This window comes from Leguminivora glycinivorella, chromosome 15 (genome assembly GCF_023078275.1).
Source record: "Leguminivora glycinivorella isolate SPB_JAAS2020 chromosome 15, LegGlyc_1.1, whole genome shotgun sequence".
Classification (NCBI taxonomy): Eukaryota; Metazoa; Arthropoda; class Insecta; order Lepidoptera; family Tortricidae; genus Leguminivora; species Leguminivora glycinivorella.
In genome coordinates this window covers 2,046,600-2,070,282 of record NC_062985.1, presented here as the reverse complement: position 1 = coordinate 2,070,282, position 23,683 = coordinate 2,046,600, and positions in this window count along the sequence as shown.

Sequence of the window (23,683 nt, the reverse complement as noted above, 5' to 3'; positions counted from 1 at the left end):
ATTTTACTATATTTTTAGTATGTCAAAAAGATACACACAAAGAACTAAAAAAACCAAACTTCGGTTCTGTGGGAATTATTATGACCCCCCCCATACAAATTCTCATTCCACTCCTCTACTATCAGCAGATTGACTTTTTGTTCGCTCGTTTTAATTTGAGGGGTAAATTGGAAAATGGAAATCGATTGGAAGAGTTGAAGTGCTGTTTATGACGAAATACCTACCTATGATTGTACCTTTAGTGTTGAATTTATTTCAAATTAATCTTTGGGTTGAGAATATTTAAAGAGGATATTTCAAAGGAGCAAAATTACGTTTTCAAGCCCACGTCGCTTTGCTAGCCCAGTAGACCTCTAGGAAAGTACCTAGATAGCTAATGTTCGTAATCGCTTTCCTCTACAAATCAGGAAAACGCCGGGATCGGCTACGAGCGTAGCACTATGAAAAATGAGAATCAATAAGTTAGAAGTACACTTTCAAAGAATAGTTTTAAAACGTCTCATTTCTCTTTCGACTCGTATTCTGATCTCGGATTTACAGTAGACAATAGAGGAGCTACGCACAAAGCGGTGTTGTTAGCGATACGTCATCTCGACAATGGGACATCTGCGCATACGCACAGGTTTTGATACTTGTCTTAAACCGACTTTAACATAACCTAACCACAAAATTTAAATCTTAAAAAACCGGAGTGGATCGTCCATCAAATTCTAAACCGACTAAGTCCGTTTTCACATTATTCGATCCCATATCGGATGTCGGAAGGATTCCGATAGAAAAAATCCAAAATGGCGCCTGTAATGTATGGGATGTCGGTCCGACATCCGATATCGGATCGGATAATGTGACAACGCACTAATTCAGCTTCCTAAAAAAACTAAATCTAAATCGGCTCCTTTAGGGAGCTACGATGCCACAGACAGACACGTCACAATTATAACACCCCATCGTTTTTGCGTCGCGGGTTAATAATCTATGGACTAACATCAAAATGTCTCATTCCTCATTCGAGTCGCATTCTGATCTCGAGTTTACAGTAGACAATAGAGGAGCTGCGCCTGCGCAGCGGTGTTGGTGGCGATACGTCACCGCGACAATGGGACATCTGCGCGTGCGCATAGGTTTTGATACTTGTATGTGCTTGTATTTAACCGAGCTCAATAAAAGTTTACCGTTTGATCAAAATAACACTTTTTATACGTTCAGAACTCTGTGTCTTTGAACTCAGAACTAATATATTCAAAGTTATATGTATCTAATTCTAATATTTCTGTCTAATCCAGTTCTGCTCAAGACCGATACTAACTTATTTTTACCACTATCCGAGTCTATTTCACGCGGATTTTATTTTATCAATTTTCATGTCCGTTTTCCGTTTTCTACACATAACTTATACCTTATACGAGTACCTACTACTTAACAGCAGTCTAGGGAGTCTAAAGAAGTAAAAAAAATACCATCTTAGGTATACCTAAGATGGTATTTTTTTGATGGTTAACAGCAGTCTAGGGAGTCTAAAGAAGTAAAACAAATACCATCTTAGGTATAGCTAAGATGGTATTTTTTTTACTTCTTTAGACTCCCTAGACTGCTGTTAAGTAGTAGGATATATCCTACATTATTTAATATTTTGTAGGTACTTAAACAAATCTTGGACGCTGACGCATCTCTACGATAGTACTCTTTATTATACTGTGACATAGTGCACATGGCCAAAATAGGAAGCAGCCGAGTAAAAGGATCAAGACCTTTCCATCGCACTAAAGCCAAGATGTACTAAATACTTAAACACCATATTATGAACTGACCGACAATGTCCAGCGGTCAATATTCTTTTCAAAACGGTCAAGACATTCCCACGAGTGTTCAAAACAATTCAAAATGTCGCAAAAATTCAACAAAAACACGAAAAGCTTCATAAATATTTCTTAGCTCTTATTTTTAGATGTCAAGGATCAAATTTGTTTGCGTTCTATTTTACTAAACGCAAACTTTTTGTTTGTGTGCCAATTTAATGTTGCGGTACAGAAACGCGTGGGTGTCTTTTATTATGTCCGTCAAAGAGATCAAATTAGATAAGATTCTAGTTTTGTAAATGTAAAACTTAGTTTGTAACTCTGCGGTCGAGTTTTGATGTTTCTGCATTATTTTAAATGTTTAGGGTCAAATATTATTGTCACAGCAATGCATCAAAGTGTGGGTTGTATGAGTTGTATTGGAATTGTATTGCTTTTGTATTGCTACTTATTTACAGATCGTTTAACTTTAAATATCGTGAGAAACTGGAAATGTGGAGTTACAAAAGACCTACTTAAGGTTAAGTAAAATTATGACAGTTGACAGTTTTCGGTGACCCTAGTTTAACTGTGAATTATTATGATCGATGGTATTACTTTTAAAACGGATTGTCGTTGTACACTAAGCAATATATATAGTAGTATAAAGGTCAAATATTGTAAAATCACAAAATAAATAAATTCATAATATTTCTATTGCTCAGGCTGGACCCATGGATTTGTGTTTCGTCAATCTTATCAATATCATCATCATTGTTAATTTATTAAGTAGGCTTTCCTTATAGGTACAGAATTTTTCTTTACGTTAATTTCTTTCTAGGTACATTTTTTTAGTGATTTTTTAGTCAAAAAATAGTAAAAATACAGCGCTGAAGTTTAGTCCAATTCGAATGCTGCCGAAGACGGAATAATATTTTAACTTTATCCTATAATTCTAAGGATCAAAAAATAGTTCAAAAGTTCGTAGTTCAGTAGTACAATTAACTAGAAATAGACTAGTTTCCTATACGTAAAATAAAATATTGTATGCAGTGCAGGAAATAAAGCAACACATAATTAGAAGAAAAACATGGACAGTAGTTATGTTTTAACATAATTTCTATTTAATAAGTCAAAGAGAAAGATATAAAGTAAATGAATTGACCGTGACGTCACTCCTCAGTATTTCATAGTAATTCCATATTACCAAATCGTTTTGACAGTTCTTAAAAAGAAGCTGATTTGTCTAGTAGGAAACTAGCCTATTGTAACAAGAATAGGCAAATCACTGTCACCATACCAGTATTATTCTTATATTTCCTACACCCGCAATATCTCCAATGCAAATGTCCCCTTTTCAACCAAAATACTCAACTTCACAGCCATTGTTTATTTTCTTACTAGATTACGCTGTTGAGAGAGATAGACGAACACATTTGTTCAAAGAAATGATATACTACTCATCCGTGCGTGCGACGGAACGCATGAAAAAACAAGCTTATGTTTACACTCGGAAAACTATTCCATTTTCCGTTACAAATCTTATGGCTTACGTAATAAGGGTGGGTTTTGATAGGAGTTATGTTTAGTAATTGTAAATGTAAGTTGGCAGAGACGAACCACAGACAACGAATATAAAATATGGCAGAAAAGTGGACCCCGGATGCAATAAAATATCAATTTTTTTATCGTCCCCTCGGCATAGTTTTAGTTTTGCGGCTCGCGAATATCATTGGGGAGGAGTGGAATAAATGAGTCGGTGCTTTTGAAGGAAATCTGCGAATTGTAAGTTATTGTTTTGGCTTTTTAGTAGTTTGCGACAAAAAAAATTGGTTGAGTCTGCCTAAATTAACTTCGCATTTACTTGCTTGGAAATCTTCAGTCACTCACTTCAGTCAATCACTTCAGTTTCATTAACATTATGAAGTTAATATTTTCACAGAAGAATGGCATTTAGTCTAGATATGCCACATTATAGGTTCACGAAAACCCGTATACCTTTGGTACTAGTAGTAGTAAAACACCTTAGTAAAACTCTTTATTGTACAAAACAAAGCACATCAGTACAGAGAATAAATAAGAATGGTATAAAGGCGAACATATCCCTTTAAGGGATCTCTTCCAGGGACCTTGGTTTGTACTGTTATGTTTGTGATGTGCCCTCACACAATCAGAACATCAGACAATACAACGAAGGACCATTTTTGACTAAAAAATATTTTTATATTAAAGGAAAAAATGGAAAATTTTTCGCTTTTTTATTTTATAAAAATGTTTAGAATCGTTAGCAGACGTTTCTGCTTGTTAAAAATAAATTTAGTATGGGTTAGCACATTGTTACTAGTGAATTCTCAATATAACTTGAGACTCCAGTGCCGTACAAGATGTAATAGTCTGTCGGTAGATGGCGCTAGACGTCACCCCAAGACGTGTGTACATAAGGAAAGGCATGGAAAGATTTGCGATGTCCGGCGCGGCTTCCGTAGCTCAATTGGTTAAGAGCCTTGCACGGATTGCAAATGATGCGGGTTCAAGTCCCGCCGGAAGCGTAAATTTTTCAATTTTTTCCTTTAATATAAAAATGTTTAGAATCGTTAGCAGACGTTTCTGCTTGTTAAAAATAAATTTAAAAAAATATTACAATTAAGGTGCATTTGGGTAATTCCGAAAATCATCTAATTATGAAAGTCGCATAAAAATCACCATTATTTCCATCATATCAAGAATTATCCAAGCATTTTTGTCATTCGGAATTGCCCTAATGCACCTTATAAAAATTCATAATTTAACAAGTGCTTCACGCTATGTATTATCAACAAAATCATACATACAATAACAACCTTATTACAAGGGCATTCAGTTCAAAGTTGACACACATTGTCTGTACACCACAAAATTAAAAGGGGCCAACAGGAATCAATCCACTGCCGGTATTGACTCATTATACTGTTTGCATGATCATGTAAGCTTGTCGTTCAGTGCAAGATATAAATATTACAAGCTTGTGCACGGCGTTGGCAAAAATGGCGCGATACCCCTCAAGCACTGGTCCCACCGCGAGCTAGTAAGCTATGAGCTATCGGCTATAAAAACGAACAAAAGATAAGCGCTCCCGTGCATATAAAAGAGACACGGCGATATTGATAGCTCACCGCTGGGCGAGGAACTATAAACATCGCCGTGACTCTTTTATTTGCACGGAAGTGATTATCTTTTGTTCGTTTTTATAGCCGATAGCTCATAGCTTACTAGCTTGCGGTGGGACCAATCAGTGCCTCAAGACTTCAACATGGAGTAAAAGTGGCGTACAAAATATTTGTTTACGATAGAAAAGTAGAAAAATCGTTGCACTGTAATTCTGATAATGTAAAATTTACTTTTTAAACAGGTATTGAAAAGTTCTCATTCCCGCTCAAGTAACTTCCGGACATTTTGCAGCACATCTTCAACTATCCCCAAACCTAAACCCCAAACTTGACAGATGTGGAGGGCTATCGATTCAATCCCTACTGATGTCATTTGCATAGGTTATGCGCCCTTGGCCCAGTGGGTGTCAACAGTTATAGGGGGTTCGATTCATGGTTTGATGGTAAATTTGATTAGCGTTATCGATGGTCTAATTTTTAATAAGGTTTTGATTTGTATGGTTCCTTGATCGTTGATTTCTCTAACCAAAAGGAGATCGATTTTTTTGCTCAAAAATTTTCTAGTTAGATATTTGAGTGCTTCCAAGTGGATACTTTTTTTTACCTATAATAAAAATGACATTTTCTTATTAGAGTAATAGTAAGATGAGCTACATGTATACATATATTATTCATGTATAATTTTATTTGACTAAGTATAGGTACGGATCATTTGTTCATGTTAGTTTTTCATTAGTCTGTCTTTGTTTAACCCCATAGTTGACTGGTAGATAATGTTTCTCTGCTTTAAGTCCACCATTTATACAGTCTGACCTCAAAGACTAGAAACTAACTCCACTAACTAAGACTAGAGACTTATCTCTCTGAGACATTTAAATTTTTAGCAGACGGCAGCGGGCACCGCCTTCGTTCCAGTGCAGATCTCACCCTGTCTATCCCACCTCACAAACATAGATCCTATGACAAGTCCTTTTACAGTTTACTCTGTCAAATTATGGAATTCATTGCCACCTCCCCTTCGACAGTGTCAATCGGTCGCATCGCTAAAATCGAATTTATAAAAGTTATGGCTTTCGGACGCATCTTAATCTAAAAGATGTTTGCGGTTAGGTAGGTTGTGTATGTATAACGTATTTATTTATATGATATAACGTCTATATTGCTGTAGTTTGTAGGTTAGGTATACCTAGGTTTAGCTTAGGAACGTCTACCATCTCCAATTCTCCTTTAACTGCTCTAAGGTTAACTGGAAGAAATCCCTTAATGGGATAAGTTCGCCTTTGTACAAATGATATGTGTGTTCTTTTTTTCTTTACTGTGTGTGTTCTTATCTTTGTACAATAAAGTGTATTACTACTACTACTACTACTAGAAAATGTAGAAATTAAAAAATAGCAACATTGTATAGGTGAAAAACTTAAGAAAGTCACCTGTTGTATGTGGGAGTGACGTGTTCGGATAGGCGTTTGTTTTGTTTGTGTTACTAATTTTAAATATGTGTTCTCTATTCGAACACGTCACTCACACATACAACAGGTGACTTTCTTAAGTTTTTCACCTATAGTGTCATCCCTTTCAAATCAACTATGTGTGAGAAAACGGGACGACTTTTAATTTCTACTCTCTTTGGTCAGACTGAATATTCTTCTTCATTTACACAATCAAATTTAAATAAAAATAAATACATAACCCGAAATTCCCGCGCATGTTCGAAACCAACACCTACCGTTTACGGGCTCATAAACCGGGAATCGAACCCGCGTCGTAAATCACGGCTCTAATCTTGTAAGTTGCAACAAATTTCACGCTCGGCCGCCATTCTTAATGCACCCGAAATTGCATTCACAAATCGGTTTTACAAGGCTCTGAACAAAGATTTCATAAGTAAGGATAAAGCACTGAGATACACCGTGGGCCTGAATAAACCGAAAGATTTTATTTAACCACGTATTTTTGAAATAAAACTTAAAGTTAAATTTTTGGACAAAATAAATTGTATTTTTTTTATATTTTTGAATGTATTTTCATAAAAAAGTAAGTGTTATTCATAAAACTGGCACTTAAAATGAGTTTTAACTTTTTTTTTCTAAAAACTTTATTTTTGTAAGGTTTTACTTTTCACTTTTTGACATCTATCAATGAGTCTGATCTGCTGAGGCAGTATTGCCGTTGGAAGAAGGACCCAGTGGTGTCTGCAGCAGATATAAAATGCGCCTTCCTGAGGAAGGGTCGGACGCCTGCTTGCCTTGACATTGTTGTGGAAGAAATGTTCCGATAAGGTTTTCTCCTAGTCTGAGCATCTTGTGTTTTGTCTAAACACAATGTGCGATTGCGTCGTCGCGTATTTGCTTTATGGATTTAGAAAGACGGGTTTACTTGCTCTGTTTATTAATAAATTATAATACCTAAAAAAAAAACAATGAGGATAGTGAGATATTCTCCATATTGAGTAACAAGAAAATGATAATAATTTTTCAATTGGTAATATCTCTGAAACTAGGCGATAACCAGAAAAGTTTAATATATGACATTATAGTCTCTAAATGTGGTCGGTCCACGGTATCCACGGTGTAGATACCATAAACCAAAGAAAAAACTTAAGTTTCCTTAAGGATAATGCAGTTCATATAACTTCATGCCTGTAAAACCCACGCGATCATGGGCTAAGAATTTCACCACCGCATTTCCTTCCGCGGGTATCGTAAAGTTGTCACTGCAATATCAGGTATTCGTTTGATTTCAACTCCTTAATTGCTAAAAGTGGCACTGAAATTTGAGCAGTATAGCCTTTAAGGGAATAAAGCATATATACTTATGTGTAAACTTCAACAACATTCACGTTAGACACGGGATACAACGCCATTAGTTGTTCTCGTCACGCGCACGATTGATCGCATAGAATGCACGTTTGGCTCCCATTGTCAGTGCCCGTATGCCACGTCCTTACGAACTAATATGTAAGTCAATGGTTTTGAAGGTCTACCGCTAACATAAGTAACCTACATTTTATCTGCATCTCTGTCGCTCGAATAACATCAGATAGAGAAAGAGAATGATTTTGAGTTTCGATGAACCTTTGGTTTCGGATATCGTAATAACATTGGAGCAAAGATGGACATAAGTCATCGGGGTGTCAAATATCAAAAAACGTTTGTAGTTATTGAAATTATATTGAAAATCCGTGGCCAGAAGTGGGTGTTATTAAATAACATTTTTTTATGTAATTTGGTAATAATATTATGCACATAATAAGATAATTATGTTGTTTTTTTTCGCACTAGTTCGCAAAGTAGTACATTTCTTGTCAGTTCGAAACTTCAAAGGGGTATATAGTTTGAAGAAACGTCGTACTATACACGTGCGAAGAGGAAACTTGTAACTCGTGTCGATTGAAAACACTCCCATCGCCACTCGTTTAGAATTTCCTCCTTTCCGCACTTGTATCGTAATGTACCATTTCAGTAGGTACAGATGCTGTTTTTTTACGCACTAGTGCGAGAAATGGTTTATTACTTGTAAGGTCGAAACTTCGAAGGGCCATCTGTACTGAAAAACGTCGTACGACACACGTGCGAAAAGGATATTCCTAACTCGTGTTGATTTAAAACACTCGCTTCGGTCGTGTTTTAATTTTATCGCCACTCGTTTCAAACACCCTTTTTTCTTTTTTACGCACTTGTATCGTAATGTACTATTTGACATCAAGGCTGTACAAAATTTCGTATTTCCATAACACCCAAATTCGCGGTACCTATATAGTCATTTATTTTCTTCTAAATATAGTATTTTATGCAACAGGCGTTTAAAGGAGGTCAAAAAAGACGTGTGACGTGGGTAACAATTTGAGGCGAAGCCGAAAATTGTTATTAAGACGCCACGAGTATTTTTTGACTCAGTTAAACACCGTTGCATACAATACTTTTTCTACGACCATGCACTTAGTTTTTAATAGTTTTCTTGAATAATTTTCACACTGTTTCCTGTATTTTGACGCAAAGGTTTGCACTGTCAGCTTAGCTGCCCAAAGCCTTCCCGCGCACGCGCGCAGTATCGTTATAGTTATAATAATGCGTTGCCATGGTTACAAAGCCAAACAATGTGTTTTCAGTTTTTTCGATACTGCGCGCATGCGCGGAAAGCCGGCGGACGCTGGATTTGGGGAATAGACTTTTATGTAGGGTTTTAAAGTAGGGATGTACCGACTAGTCGCCGACTAGTCGGTAAAGCCGACTATCCGGCCACATTTCTAGTCGGCGATTAGTCGGCGACTAGTCGGCAAAAAAGGCCGATTAGTCGGCACTTTATTACTGATAGAAAAACAGTACAAAACTAAATTATCAGCTGAAAATTATGGTTGCATTATGTACCTATTCGTAAAATTCCTTTTTTTGTCAAAACAACAAATGTCTGTAATCATCACAGAAATAAATTTCCTACCTAGGATTATAGATTTCATAGGCAGGATCACGCACTACCCACTAAACCAAGCTGCTTGTTAAAAATGGAAAATGTATATAAATATTGGCATGAACCTTTGAACCTGTAAAAAATCATAAAAAGCGCGAACGAAGAACCAAAAATGACATTCAAAATGTGAATTTAGTCGAAAATTATGTTTTGGCCGACTAGCCGACTAGTCGGCCGACTAATCGGCCACTCAAGCGCCGACTAGTCGGTAGTCGGCCTAGTCGGCCAAATCAATAGTCGGTAGATCCCTATTTTAAAGATTTATGCACGACCCTGTAAATGAAGAATAACAGTTCGGGAGTAGGAAAAATATTTTATAAAACCGATTATTATCGCAGTTTAATACTTGCCTCAGCAGAATACGGAAGTTTGTTGAAATGAGGAGGCACTCTGACATTTTATCCCGCCAGGCGGCGCCTGTGCAAGTGTCTAGACATGTCACTGTCATTCATATGTGAGAGAGAGAAAAACATATTATCTTCTCGCTCTCACGCATGGACTAATAGGGTGGCGTAGGGTTGTAAATAGAAAAAAAACCAAATGTTTTTTTTTCAGAATTGTGAAAAAAAACATGAAAAAAAACCAAGCACCATGGTTTTTTTTCTAAATATGGTTTTTTTTTCAGATGAACGAATAATACGACAATAACGGTTTTTCGTGAGTTGTAACGTGTTTCAATAACAATAACGTACATTTTAATTCAATTAACATTCAGTATACAAACGTTTATTGGGGAATCCCCGATGCTGCGTGTAGCGGTGGTGTTGCCAACAGTAAATAGTGATAACTACCAACTACAGATTTCGTAAATGTAACTTTTATAAGACCAGAAATTAAAGTTATTTGATTAAATTCGTTTAATAGCTAACATTAAGTCTAAAACCCGTATAGAAGTATTAACTACTTTGCAAATTTTGAGATTTCGTACTTTAGAAAAAAAACATACTCCAGAAAAAAAACTGTTTTTTTTTCACGGTTTTTTTTCATGTTTTTTTTCAAGCCAAAAAAAAAACCGTTTTTTTGCAACCCTAGGGTGGCGCCATCTGCCATAACCTTTGCGTGTGCCTCCTCATTATACAATTTTAATTCCAATAAGATCCAAGGTCAAATTCTGATTAGGTTTTGCACCATCAAAGTAACCTAATACAATATCTACCGTTCTAATCAGGAAATTCTTTCGGTTTAAATTTAAAATTCTGGTGTCTCGAGATTCGTACTCGCGACACTGGATCACTAACCCGTCCCTCTTCCAACTGAGCTACCGATCCTCTTTGATAATACCGAAATAATACCTATTTATCTTTTTTGCCAACCTACGTCATCACAGATGTCATATATACCATAGATCAAGCAAACGTATCTACTTAGCGTGTCAAATGAACTCAGTGAAATCCACTGAGTTGTCCGTCTTTACTCGCAGCTTGCAGCTTTCGGGCGTCAATTTTTGTAAGTTGAAGTCAACCAAAACATAAAAAATGCCTCGTTACGTGATATTCAATTGCAACAACACAAAAATTATGAACAATCAAGAGCCTGAGACATATTTAAAATTACAGGCAAAAATCAACTTCAGTACAAAATTTGACACGCTCGGCCCCTATACAAATATATGAATTTGTTTCTTCTACCTAAATTAAGTTCTGTGTACGTCATCATCCTCCTTGCGTTATCCCGGCATTTGCCGCGGCTCATGGGAGCCTGGGGTCCGCTGTGACAACTAATCCCAAGATTTGGCATAGGCACTAGTTTTACGAAAGCGACTGCCATCTGACCTTCCAACCCAAAGGGTAACCAGGCCTTATTGGAATTAGTCCGGTTTCCTCACGATGTTTTCCTTCACCGAAAAGCGACTGGCAAATATCAAATGACATTTCGCACATAAGTTCCGAAAAACTCATTGGTACGAGCCGGGGTTCGAAGCCGCGACCTCCGGAACAAAAGTCGCACGCACTTGCCGCTAGGCTACCAGCGCTTCCCACACCACCTACGTACGGAACTAATTTGTTCCGTCTATTGTCCTTTGAGTCGTCGGCAACCCGACCCCTCCTTGGAACTTGTACACTCCTTTTTACTGTGTACTTAACACAGCAAAAGGGAGTGTACAGGTTTCTAATAGGTTGGCAACGCGCATGTGAAACTCCTTGAGTTGTAGGCGTCCATAGGTTACGGTGACCGCTTTTCATCAGGCGGACCGTATGCTTGTTTTCCACCGACGTAGTACCTATAAAAAAAAACCTGTTTCACACCAAGCTTGCCAACATAGCGGAATCCTTAAATTCAAAAAGCGAACTATCCGTTACACAAGCCCCGGGCAAAGTCATCCACACCCGGAAACCACCACAAATCCAAACTTCAACCTTATCCCAACGTCTTAAAGTCCACCTCTACCTGTTTATATCTCACCTGAGAGCGTTCACCTATGACCCCGGTCATCTCGAATATCAGCTGTCTCACTCGCACACGTCGTGAAGGAGATAAGGCTGTCTCTGTCGTCGACCGGTGAGGTTCGATCGCGAGCCGTTTGGATCCGCGCGTCCTCTGAATTGCAGGGAATCTCGGATGTGGGTACAAAAATTGGGGAACCATTTTTTTTTATATATATGTATGTAGGTATGTATAAGCTTTATTGTACATAAAGGAAACAAAAGAGACACAGTTACAGAGTCAGTAATATACAATATAGGCGGACTTATCCCTTAATGGGATCTCTTCCAGTCAACCTCTGAGGAAATGAGTAGAAGCGAATTAACGATGAGTGACCAATTTAAAAATGTACAACCACTAAAAGAATTAAATGCAAATTTTGTATACACATGGTAACCAATATATACATATACAATTACATTAATACACCAATATATACATATATAATAATATAATAATAAATAAACAAATACTCATAAAATATATATTTATATAGGTACTTAGACCAAAAAGTATATGGATATTAATTCGAACCACAAAGCAAGACGACAATTTAAAGAAAAGATAAAAATTAAAGAAAAATAAAAAGAGAGAAAAATAAAAAATAAACAATCCGATAAAAAAAAATTAAGCGTCGGAAAGCCATCGTTTTTTAAGGTTATTCTTGAGTGCTGCTACAAATTGGGATATATATTTATGTTTTGGCGCCACCACATCGCACCGGCAGTTTTAAATAAAATAAAAGTTTTGCTCTATTGCAAAATAGTGAGATATCATATCTTCTACTTAGCACTATGAATAGGTTCTGTAAAGTATCTGAAAATGACATGAAGGATTAGTCCATTGGATACGAAAAGTTGTTGGTTGGTGGATTAGATACCAATGATTGTTGGAGGTACCAACGTAAGTATTATGTATATTTTTTTTTTTTAAGAATAATTCAGAGATATGACATACATAGGTATGGTTGGGCAAATGGCCTGTGAAACGCTCACGATAACATCTCTTTAGTAGCTATCTATCTCTATCGCTCTTGCGTATTGGCACGACATATCTAGACTACATTTCTGCGGCGTTTCGGTGGCGTTTCGCGTCGCAGAAATGCCAATCGGCTACGCCACCTGTACTTTATAAAACTCGGAAACACAAAACCGTGGTTCTTTTTTTTTGCTTTTCTAGTGAATTTGATGTAAAGGCGTACGGAAAGGCTTGTAACGCATTACCAACTAAGGTATTGCAAATTATCATAAAGCGACTATAATCGCTTAACTTTAGGAGATATATCTCACTATCAGCTGCAAAAGTGGATGGCGAAATTATCAATGAATTCATTCATAATTTCTTTATGCACTTTTGCAGCTGATAGTACATTACTTTTCATTTGCCTCCTATATCCTAAAGTTGAAAGTTGATTAATCAAAACGAAATCGAATAAACGAAAGGTATCCACAATTCGTGTACCGCGTGTCTGCATGGGAAGATGCTCTGCACTATACTATGCACCAAGTACCAAGTGAGGTATGTATGTACGGTATCTCACCGCATTCTGTCTAGCACTACCACATTAACAGGTTTCCGCAGATACAAGGCGTTACCTAGGCAACGGAAGTGATAAGATACCAGTCTGGTGCTTTAAATAAATAAATATTGGAGGACACCTTACACAGATCAACTTAGTCCCAAACTAAGCAAAGCTTGTACTATGGATGCTAAGCGACGATATACATACTTAAATACTTAGATAAATACATACTTATATACATAGAAAACATCCATGACTCAGGAACAAATATCTGTGCTCATCACACAAATAAATGCCCTTACCGGGATTCTAACCCAGGGGCGCGGCTTAGAAGGCAGGGTCACTACCGACTGAGCCAGACCGGTCGTTTAAAGTACAGTAAAACCGCCCCCCTTCACCTAGTAATCTGTACCTACTTAACTTCGCCTAGAACCTAAAAACTGATATAGGTACACATTTTTAAAGACAAAACACGGTTCGAACGCGATAGAATAACATATCTCAATATTTTTCTTTGGCTCTTATTGAAAATCAAAATTGTTAAAAAATATTTCATAATATTGTCTTCGGTTACCGCGATAGTTACTCATGAAATAAAACTATGGAAACGGATTAAATCGCGTGTAATGAATTTACAATTCATCCCGACGTTTCGAACACTTTACAGCGTTCGTGGTCAATTCATTACTTATACGCGATTTAATCCGTTTCCATAGTTTTATTTCATGAATATTTCATAAATTAAAAACAATGACACAGTGACCACACATCCGAATAATAATGACACGTCAATTAGACGTCAAAGTAGGGTCAACAAAGGAATTTATTTAAAAGTCAGTAAAACAGTAGCGTCAACAAAAGAGTTCCGATACGCAGTGATTTTACACGGTACGATGCGTTTTGGAGTTTTGAGGGACATTTAAATAAGGGTTGTTTTATCGGTTAAACTGATATGATACAGACAAAAAAGTCTCTTCTGTATTTACTAAATTGTGTAAAATATGAGTAGTTTTTAAGATTTCCGATGTTAAAAAAGGTGAAATCTTGTCCTTTGAGGACTGTATCTATGTCTATATCTGTATCTATGTTGCTTGTGGTTTGACCTTCTTCACTCTAGGCGAGAATTAAGACACCAGCGCGCTAACCAACCTATGTCACTGGACACGGCCACATTCTCCTGTCAGCTTTGCGGTCGCGGCTGCCGCTCTCGCATTGGGCTCACTAGCCACTTGCGGAAGTGCCGCAATCTAATGGACGCTGCTTAACCCATCATATTATTGATGTTGTAGGCCATTGATGTGATGTGTGTTGCTTGTGGGAAAACAAATAACGTTAACATCCATACTACTCGTATATTTATATCCATACTTAATACTTACTTAATATACTTATTACTTAATCCATACTAATATTATAAATGGGAAAGTGTGTGTCTGTTTGTTTGTCCGTAATTCACGGCAAAACGGAGCGACGAATTGTCGTGATTTTTCAAGTGAAGATAGTTGAAGGGATGGAGAGTGACATGGGCTACTTTTCGTCTCTTTCTAACCGCCCTTTTCCGTAAAATAGTGGGTGGAAGTTTGTTTGGAATATTCCGCAAGTTTTGAATTTAAATAGTATTTATTAAAGGAAAAATTAAAAAATTCACATCTCCAGCAGGTGTCGAACCTGCGATCTTTGCTAAGCCTCATAGCGACTGCTCCGGCAGAAAACAGTAAAACCTTGCAAAAAGTTTGACAGTATTAGAAAAGTCACAGCGCATCATGTCACGCGCTAGGGTGTCCCGTCGGCGGGCAAATTGCGGACTCCCGGGGGAAATCTGCGGTTATTAGCTGTCAATCATGCACACCCTATTGAGCTGTGATTTTGAAGCGCTAGTAATAACTATCGTCGAGTATATGTGGGACTTGTGATTCTTCAGAAAAGTGAAGAAATGCCGATATAGAAATACGGACCAATTAAAAATATCTGTGGAATATCCATTGTGCTTTTTTAACTTTTGATTTTGTCACTGTACTAAAAATACTGATGACATTCTCTGTACCTGTAACTATACCTATCCCAATGAACGGCTGTAGGTACTCACGTTATTTAAGTTATTTTATCGCAACTGTTGCGAAATGTTTCAAGTCTGTACTAAACATCTGACGACCGGTTTGGCTCAGTCGGTAGTGACCCTGCCTGCTCAGCCGCGGTCCTGGGTTCGAATCTCGGTAAGGGCATTTATTTGTGTAATGAGCACAGATATTTGTTCCTGAGTCATGGAAGTTTTCTGTGTATATTATGTATTTATCTATTTAAGTAGCCAAATAGCACTAGACCCTACTCATAGTGTTGTGTTCCTGTCGGTGAGTAAGGCTGCCAGAGCTCAACGAGGGTGCGGTGTGCTGATGACGGGAGGACTTACGGAACTAACTTGTTCCGTTTATTGTCCTTTGAGTCGTCGGCAACCCGAACCCTCCTTAGAACTTGTACACTCCTTTTTACTGTGTACTTAACACAGCAAAAGGGAATGTACAAGTTTCTAATGGGGTGGCAACGCGCATGTGACACTGTTTGAGTTGCAGGCGTCCATAGGTTACGGTGACCGCTTTACATCAGGCGGGCCGTATACTTGTTTGCCACCGACGTAGTATAAATAAAAAAAAAAAAAAAAAAAAAAAAAAAAAAAAGTATGTAGTTATATCGTCGCTTAGCACCCATAGTACAAGCTTTGCTTAGTTTGGGGCTAAGTTGGTCTGTGTAAGGTGTCCCCAATATTTATTTATTTATCTAACGCGTCGCACTAAAATAACCTAAAATCTATAAAAACGAACGCCCCAAAAACCCATGAAGTATGCAGGAGGCGGCCAAATGCCAGCGCCCGTGAGCCCATCAGTAGGTACGGCTGATAATACCTGGTGCTATTCACATTGCTTCTGCTACCAACCAGTATACTTTGGTATTTATCTGATGATGATTAGATCCTGTTGTCCCTCGTCCCTCATCAGGGGTATATAGGGCTCTTAGATTTCCACTGTTCCCGGTCCGACGCGGCTTCCTCCAGCCGGCCTAGCGAATGGCCATCGCTCTGTCGCGCCAATACCGAAGAGCGATAGAGATAGATAGCTATCGTGAGCGTTTGTGCATTTGGCTACGTAACCTTGCTTGCAAGCACTTTCTGTTTAAGGCTGCTTTCAAAAAAAACGTCAAAAGAATGTAAAATTGATAGTTTTAGTCGGTGAAATACTACACTTTCCGTTATCCAATAGATTTATTTAATTCAAGTTCCAGTTAGAGCATCTTATTATCTTGATTTTTATAAGACTGGATTTTTGAAAACTAACTCACTAAATTAATTATGAATTTTTCTCGAATGCACGTTTAGAAAAACGCACGTATAGAGCTGAATCAGTCGATCTTATTTGTAAAATTTGGACAATTTTGAATATTAAAACGGGTAAATTTATAATTCGTACTTATATCCTGTACCACAATCATTTCAGACTAGATTTTTATTTTAAGTTTTTGAAAAAGAGTAAACTAGCTTAAGGCGAATTCAATTTTTTTCAGAAATTACCTAAAATTAAGTGACAATTTCTTTGAAAATCTACATCACATAGAAGTAAGTTTTGTTCTAAATTAATTTGTTCTAAATTATGCCTTAGTGATTATAAATTGCTATTATTGATTTTTGCCAATTTTTTGAAAACGAGCCTTCACCGGTACAATTATTACCACTTTTGGACATTTTCTCATATTTTGTTAGACCAAGTAGAAAAAGTCATATAATGTGATATATATTTATAAACTACTCGCAAAGCTCTTTAATTTGATACCACACACGGTATGATCGAGCGCTCGGTTGCGATTTCACTATTTTTAACACGAAAGCCCTCTTAACAGCGACGTATGTATAGGAGTAGGACGTTAAGTATCCTCCCAGTCCAACCAATAACTCTTATTCACACCCAAAATCTTTATATGCAATCCTTCACATTCTGAGATAGACTAATAGAATAGGCGAGACGACTAAAAAAAACCGGCCAAGAGCGTGTCGGGCCACGCTCAGTGTAGGGTTCCGTAGTTTTCCGTATTTTTCTCAAAAACTACTGAACCTATCAAGTTCAAAACAATTTTCCTAGAAAGTCTTTATAAAGTTCTACTTTCGTGATTTTTTTCATATTTTTTAAACATATGGTTCAAAAGTTAGAGGGGGGGGACGCACTTTTTTTTCCTTTAGGAGCGATTATTTCCGAAAATATTAATATTATCAAAAAAACGATCTTTGCAAACCCTTATTCATTTTTAAATACCTATCCAACAATATATCACACGTTGGGGTTGAAATGAAAAAAAATATCAGCCCCCACTTTACATGTAGGGGGGGGTACCCTAATAAAACATTTTTACAAACTAACGGTTACTGAGATTATCCGCGGACGGACGGACGGACGGACGGACGGACGGACGGACGGACGGACGGACGGACGGACGGACGGACGGACGGACAGACAGACATACATGGCGAAACTATAAGGGTTCCTAGTTGACTACGGAACCCTAAAAACGAATTAGTCCGTCAGTTAGATTATCAAAGAATTTCAGACACGTATTTTTTCTTTTTTCTCGTAAACGAAAAATGACGACGGTACAGTGCGTTGAAGTTTCGCGTGACGTCACGCCTAGGTACAATTTTTACTTAGAAATGACGTCACAAGCCCCCATTCCGGAACTTTGATGATCTTTGTATTTTTTCATTAATTAAAAAAAGCGAAAATATGTCTTCAGTATTTTTGGACGATCTAACTGACGGACTAAACAGAATGGCATTTTTTTATGTAGTCGTCATCCCTCCAGATCAATTTTCTCTGGTAAACTCTGGAGCCGGCGTCGCGCTGCCATCGCGAATAGTTTGATCAAGGCCCGATGAATACTTGATCGGCCCAAATGTCAGGCCAAATGGAATATCGGATGAGTATAGCTTCATCAGACCAACTGGCCGAAAAGACGATCAATATTGTATGGGTGCTCGTTTGGCCGCACGCAGGCATAACGTATGGGAAGATATACACTAGGTATGTTACTCGTACCATCCTACTTGTAGTTGGTCCTTCTAAGCTAGTATCAGCAGCATCAACTCTTTACTTTAAAATCATAGATTTTAACATAAATATCACATGAAATAAAACTATGGAAACGGATTAAATCGCGTATAATGAATTTAAAATTCATCCCGACCTTTCGAACTCTTTACAGCGTTCGTGGTCAACGGGTGACTGAGATAAATTTACAATGTGCAAAAGCTACCCGCATACAAGAAATATTTAACGAACCATGACCACAAACATTTGTGTAGTATGGTGTTGAACATTTGCAGTTTGTTCGTTGTTATTGGTTAATTATTTTTTAACATAGTAATGGTAATTTTTTTGAATATTGTATAACTACCTTTATTAATAGTGTGTTAACCTGCCTTAGAAATCTATATTATTTGTGGTCATGGTTCGTTAATATTTCTGTATGTGGGTAGCTTTTGCACATTGTAATTTTTCCTCAGTCACTCGTTGACCACGAACGCTGTAAAGAGTTCGAAACGTCGGGATGAATTTTAAATTCATTATACGCGATTTAATCCGTTTCCATAGATTTATTTCATGAGTAACTATCGCGGTAACCGAAGACAATATTATAAATATCACATGTTCATAAGTATTTGTTACCGGCCTGGCAAACTTACCATCACTGTAGGGTCTTAGCGTCCAAGCGCATACAATTTTTTTTTTTGCAGGAATCATGTGGTTGAATTAATCTTATGACCGAAGAGTATCAGCATTGCGATATTTGCGATATACATATAGACTTAACTTTTTGTGAGACATATTCAACTATTTAAACGGCGACAAGTTATTTTATTCACGTCCCAACTAGCAAAAGTCGCGCTTACAACGATCTCAAGACTAAATTTTTTTGGTTTTATATTGATTCTATATCATCGTAGAAGCCTGGATTTGGGCACAATTATAAGCGTATTTATTTTAATATCGTTCTAACATCACTTTTATTGCATACTGTTCGCTTTTACAGTAATCTTGCCAAAACTAATTTAAGCTTTCTTAGGCTAATATCGCTTTCACGTAAGTATTTTATAAGCCTGCATAGGCTTATTTTGGTCCAACATTAGACTCTTGTGAGCCTAAACAAGCTTATTTTGATTTTTGTACGACAACACGATATTTGAAACATTCTACGGCTACGTTGTGACAAAATAAACACTAAAGGTAATTACGTATTACCATTTAGTAATATTTATAAACTTATAATAACGTGTTTCTTATCCTTGGTGCTTCTTCATATTGCGCGGTAAGTATTTGGAAAATATTATTTACTGTAAAATAGACCCTTATTTACACTTCAAATTTCATGCGCCCACTCAAATAATAGTATTTTGTATCCTCGTTAATTATTTTATTTCTTTATTTGCAGTAAAAAGACGCCATTGTTATAGTTGCATTTTCTCAGTGCGCTATTAGACTATTATAAGATAATTTACTATAATATTAGCGTTCTTGAATACCAATGATACGGCCATGTTTAATTAATTTAGGATTCCTTGCTTTAACTATATAAAACCTCATTTTCTTAATCTTGACCTGATTTTATATCACTTGACCATATAAATACAAGTATACTTATTGTTTTTACTTTTTATTTAAATGACAAAGTTGGTGATGTGAAATGGTTGTATACTTACAACTGTGTTCCCAAAATTGATTTAAGGTCAAACCACTTTATATTGATATCATCTATTGTTTATTTAAGTATGTTTATCCTATATCACTCTAATATCGAACTAAATTACTGCTATTAATCTCATAATAGCTTTAAATAAGGTCACAAAAAGATGCACTATTGTATTTTTATGTTATGCTGATATTAGTCTGAAATTCTTACAAAAGCATTTATTAAGACCATTATAACATCAAATGATCCAATATCACTCTAATATCTTACTTAACTACTGCTATTGACCTTATAATAGTTTTAAATAAGATGAAAAAAGTATGTACTTATAGTGTTTTTATGTTATGCTGATATTAGTCTGACATTCTTACAAGAGCATTTATCAGGACCATTATAAAATCAAATAAACTTAGAGAAGAGGACTATAAGAACAGTTACTCTCAAGAACAATGAATCTACGTAAATGTTATTGTAGGAGTAAGAGGCTTATAATAGTATTATAAAATGCGCTTATATACATATATGAGACTAAGTAATGAGACAGAGTGTTCTAGAGTCCGTACTAGCTTGTCTAAGGCTAATATAAGAGCAGTAACATGTTCCAAAACAATTATAAGAGTGATATAAGCCCACCACTCTTATAAAGTGCGCAATCCAAGACTTTTTTGCTAGTTGGGGTTATTTAAGCCATTTAGCAGACCCGTCATCAGGTATGAGTGCTCGCGGCGGCTAGATTGCGACTCCTAAGTGACTTTTTTTTTATGAAATAGGCAGCAAACGAGCAGACGAGCCGCCTGATGGTAAGCAGTCATCGCCGCCCATGGACATAAGCAACATCAGGGGAGCCACTTATGCGTTGCCGACCTTTGAGAACCCTAAATACCTGCTCCTTGAAGAACCCCATGTCATAGCGCAAGGGAAACACCTCAGAAGGTAGCTCACAAGTTTTTTTTATTAATGAATTCATACCTTTTTAGTTACCTTGAAAAGTCATTATTTGGGTGTCCGTGCAGCGAGGGTCTCCCGCGAAATTATAACTTGGAATTTTTTTTCTTGATAGCACGTCAGTTCATAGTTATTTATGTGCTACAGTTATGGTTCAGAATCCTATATCGTAGGAGACCAAGCTAAGTTTGCAACGATTTTCATACGCAGGATTGTGCAAGGGTTATGTACCTATTTTATCCCTCAAACGGATTAGTCAAATCAAATCTTATCAAAATCGTTGCGATTTAGCTAAAAGTGGTAGAAGTAAGATAAGTATGTAATTTACCTTAATAAACTCATATAATATATGGCCATATTATGGCCTGGCAAAAAAGGGTAGAAATTATATAGTAGGTAGCAACAACATGCCCCTTTCTAGGGTTCCGTAGTCAACTAGGAACCCTTATAGATCCACCGTGTCTGTCCGTCCGTCCGCGGATAATCTCAGTGACCGTTAGCACTAGAAAGCTAAAATTTGGTGCCTATACGTATATCAATCACGCCGACAAAGTGGTAAAATAAAAAGTGGACAAAATGTTTTATTATGGTACCCCCCCCCCCCCTACACGTAAAAGTAGAGTGATTTTTTTTTCAACCCTAACGTGTGATATATTGTTGGATAGGTATTTCAAAATGAATAGGGGTTTACGGAAATGATTTTTTGATGTTATTAATATTTTCGGAAATAATCGCTCCAAAACTTTTAAAAAAATGTGTGTGTGTCCCTCTATCTTTTGAATCATAAGTTGAAAAACTATGAAAAAATCACAAAAGTAGAACTTTATAAAGACTTTCTAGGAAAATGATTTTGAACTTGATAGGTTGAATAGATTTTGAGAAAAATAATGGAAACTACGGAACCCTACAGTAAGCGTGGCCCGACACGCTCTAGGCCGGTTTTTAATTTCTACTCTTTTTTACTCTTGCTCTTGTAGGTATATATTTTATATTTAGTAAGTACATACAGTCCTATGTACAGTTGAGTTCATAAAATGTGTCCATTTTTTACCTAATTGCAACGAGCTAAGGTGAAGAAATGTACACATATTTATGAACTCAACTGTACATAGGACTGTATGTACTTACTAAATATAAAATATATACCTACACGAGCAAGCCGGCGTTCAACAAAAAGCCAAAGGGGGTAGATAGGAGTTAGATTTCCGGTGGATCCGTGGAAATCGAGCCGCGACTCAATTTCCTGCCTCTGCCGGCTTTTAAAACCAATGCGGATTTAAAGAAAATGATTTTAAACAGTATTTTACTTAAATATGTTGATGGTATGACAGTTATATTTTTTATGGGATAGGAGGCAAATGAGCAGACAGGTCGCCTGATGGTAAGCGATTACTGCCGCCCATGAATACCCGAAACACGAAAAGTAATGAAGCCGTTGCGGATGCGTTGGAAGGGAGCCCTCATTTCAAATTGGAAATTTTAGTTAAATATACTCGTGTTATTAACTAGAATTATCAAAAAAAAATGTCCATTAAGAACAACTCAATTAAAAGATATTACGAAAAAAATTTTAAAATCGAGGTGCCGTTCTCGACTGTTTCTCCAAAACTTAATCAATCGAAACGAAATTTGAGAATCTCAATAATAATGAAATAATATGTGTCGGACCATTTAGTTTTTTGGGCTAATTGTTACCGATTCTGCGTATCACACCTATTTTTGAGCCATAATGAAAAAAACATTTTTGAAATGTTTGATGTAATAAATGTTTGATGTAATAAAATCAAAATAACAAAAAAATCAACACGGTGCAACACAGATAAGATAATAATAATCTGTGTTGAAAAGCTCATTTCTCTAGCTTCAAAAACCATTGTATTATTTTTATCACGTTCTAAATTATATTTCGTCACTACTTTTAATAAAAGTTGTATCTTCGTCTGTCAATGAAAAGAAAATTGTAGTAAGTATGTATGGAATGCATATAGACTTACTGCGTTTTAACTTTGAGGAACAGCGTGAGATACGAGATTTTTTAAAAGTAGTGACCACAGTAGTGACGATTTGCTACAAATAAAAAAGGTGCCTACCAAAAAGTAATAGCAAAAATCCTACAAACAATCACAGCCAGCAGCTGTGTGTCAATCATTCATTAAATCGTAATGTCGTCCGCAATTTGCTCATTCGTTCACGGCACGTGTCCGCGCTCTATTGACTCGAGAAATCATTCACTCGGTCATTATCATTCGTTTTGAAATAATTATTTGTGGCGGTTTTTAATCAGTGATTTGCTTTTTTTTAATATTTTGGTTTGAAAATGTTGTACCTTTAGTCCGTTCTCACATTATCCGATCCGATGGCGGATGTCGGAAGGATTTCAATGGAAAAAATCCAAGATGGTGCCTGTAATCAAGGATGATCGTTCTTGCTGAAATGTATGGGATATCGGTCCTACATCCGATATCGGATCGGAAAATGTAAAAACGCACTTAAGTGTACAATTGCCATCAAATACCTGAATCGGAGTGTGTTCATATTTTTAAAAATCTGATTAGAATTTGTTTTTATTGTCATTTATTTATCATCATTTTAAATGGCATGTTCAGTAGGCCTAGCACATGATGGCCGCGGGAGTATGTCGCCGCGAGATAGATGACACGTCTTTGTCTAATTGTATTAAT